General features: G+C 37.4%; 1 protein-coding gene across 1 annotated transcript in view; it reads left to right on the top strand.

Annotated features, from left to right (window-relative positions):
- The first annotated feature begins 2,190 nt into the window (after positions 1-2,190).
- The window catches only part of LOC106877881 (NEDD8-conjugating enzyme UBE2F), a 70,056-nt gene continuing 69,625 nt past the window's right edge, over positions 2,191-2,621 (top strand). The window contains exon 1 of the mRNA XM_089339063.1: positions 2,191-2,291. The gene's annotated coding sequence lies outside the window, so the exon portion shown is untranslated. The remainder of the gene's footprint in view (positions 2,292-2,621) is intronic.

Raw genomic sequence — 2,621 nt, 5'->3', positions numbered from 1 at the left:
GACGACGACGACGATGATAGTTATGACGATGATGACGACGACGACGATGACTATAATGATGTTGGTGATGATAATGATGATGATGATGATGATGATGATGATGATGATGATGATGATGATGACGACGACGACGATAGTGGCGGTGTTGGTGTTGCTGGTGGCAATGACAGTAAGAGCTGATGATGATTGGACGCACAAAAGTGAAAGAGAAAAATATCAGAATACAATTTGAGATGCTGGACATAAAATGGAAAGAGCAGAAACTAGAAAGAAATAAAGATGGCAGCCAAAAGAACAAGTTACTCCAGATGGCAGTTTGCACAGTGAAATAATGAGGAACGGTGGCGGACATTTTAGCTTCCAGCTACATGAAGGTGGCAGGTAGTTGAAGGGCAAGTGATTCACGCTGCATAGTTAGTACGTGAAAAGAAGAGCAGCGGTAATAATACGTATATAATTACATGTATATATATATATATATATACTTATATATAAAACATTTATACATACACACGCACGCGAGCATATACACAAACACACATGTATATTCGGTTGTAGCTGATGTCGTCACTTTTGCGATTTTACTGCCGTTACTCTTCATTAGATATATCAAATTATATAAACATACATACATATATATATATATATATACACACATACATATATACGTGTATGTGTATATGTATATATGTATATATGATAAATGTATATTCGTGTGTGTGAGTGTATACGAGACTCTAATCTACACACACTTCGAATGCGTATGTGTGTACTTCAATGCGAATGTATGTGATCTAATCCCCCCCCCCCATTTATATATATATGCATGCATCTATCTGTATATAGATGGATAGATAGATAGATAGATAGAGGGAGAGAGAGAGAGAGAGAGAGAGAGAGAGAGAGAGAGAGAGAGAGAGAGAGAGAGATTAGGTTGTATGTGCCTTGATGTGTCAATTAGTGAATCGTTTCTAACCCCAGGACTGAATCGGTCAAACATCAGTGTCCACGTTGGAACACTCGTCTCCCGGTCATCCACAGACGTCTTTCATCATCGAAGGGAAAAGCTTTCATATATTTCTTTTATTTTCTCCAGCCAGATCATTCACACAGACGCAGAAAAAGACACACACACACACACACACACACACACACACACACACACACACACACACACACACACACACACACACACACACACACACACACACACACACACACACACACACACACACACACACACTCACACACACATACGCACGCAGTTCTAGAAAAACTAGAAAAAGGGAAACATATATATATATATATATATATATATATATACATACATAATATCAAAGTGTGTCTACATATATATGCATATATGCATGTATTTACATATTTTGTAATTAGCATCATATATATATATATATTATATATATATATATATATATATATATATATATATATATATATGTATTAGTAATTAGCGTATATATATATATATATATATATATATATATATATATATATATATATATACGTACATAGGCATGTGCGATGCCCAGGGGTCAGTGTTTATGGTGTCATCGGTAACAAGGCATTATTGGTGGAACCTGTCCACTCGATGACACTTTTGAGTTCGTTTTTTTTCCAGCAAATTACTGCCACGGATCGCCATAACAATTGTATGTTGGATGTGGAAATAACAAGCAGACGACAACGATTAAACACCTCTCTTTCTCCCCCTCCCTTTCTCGCTCTCTCTTCTTGTTTTTCTTTCTCTTTTTCTCTCTCTTTCTCTTTATCCCTTTATATATATATTTGGATATATATTTATATATACCTGCTGGACCCGTGAAAAATTCACAGAAAACATAAAAAATGGAAGCATCTCTAAACAGTGTACTGGTGCCATGAGAAATGTTTGCATGTTATGACCGTCTGTCTTAACGTTCTGAGTTCAAATTCTTCCGCGGTCGACTTTATCTTTCGTCCTTTCTTCGTCGATAAATTAAGTACCAATTGTGTACTGGGATCGATTTAATCCCCTAGCCCCTTCCCCACAAAAATTTCAGCCCTAGAAAAGTATATTGTGACAGTTACAGAATGTAGGAAGATGGGTAAAAACCGATAACTATAGAATCCGACCAAAATAACATTTGCCTAAACCGGTATTTTCTCATGTTTCTGCCAGCTCGTCGCCTTGAAAGTCGACCTGAAGACCAGAATATTGTGAGGAGATAGGGTGAAGAAGTCGGAAGTGCGAAGACCCAGGAGTGGAAGTGAAAGGAATCCAGAGAGGCTCAAAGGTAAGTGTGATACTATTGTGATCGATACACTTACGACCATCTCAAAGAAAGCAGTATTCTTCAGATACCAAACTTCATAGGAAGAACTGAGTTGGCAGCAACACATGCAACATTTCATGTGTTGAGAAAAGTGCTGCGTCGCTAAGCTACGGGATGGAGATGGGACGTGACACAGGTAATTCAGGGGAGGTTGAGTGAATAAATGAATTATAATCGATAAGCCCCCTCCCTAAATATTTCAGGCCTTGGGCCTATAGTAGAAAGGATTATTATTATTATTATTGTTCAGTAGTTTTATTTTTTTACGTGCTTTCACTTCACTACCGAGCG

Source organism: Octopus bimaculoides, chromosome 21 (assembly GCF_046866305.1).
Source record: "Octopus bimaculoides isolate indiv1 chromosome 21, ASM4686630v1, whole genome shotgun sequence".
In the NCBI taxonomy this organism is placed as follows: domain Eukaryota; kingdom Metazoa; phylum Mollusca; class Cephalopoda; order Octopoda; family Octopodidae; genus Octopus; species Octopus bimaculoides.
This window is presented reverse-complemented; position numbering and strand designations above follow the sequence as displayed.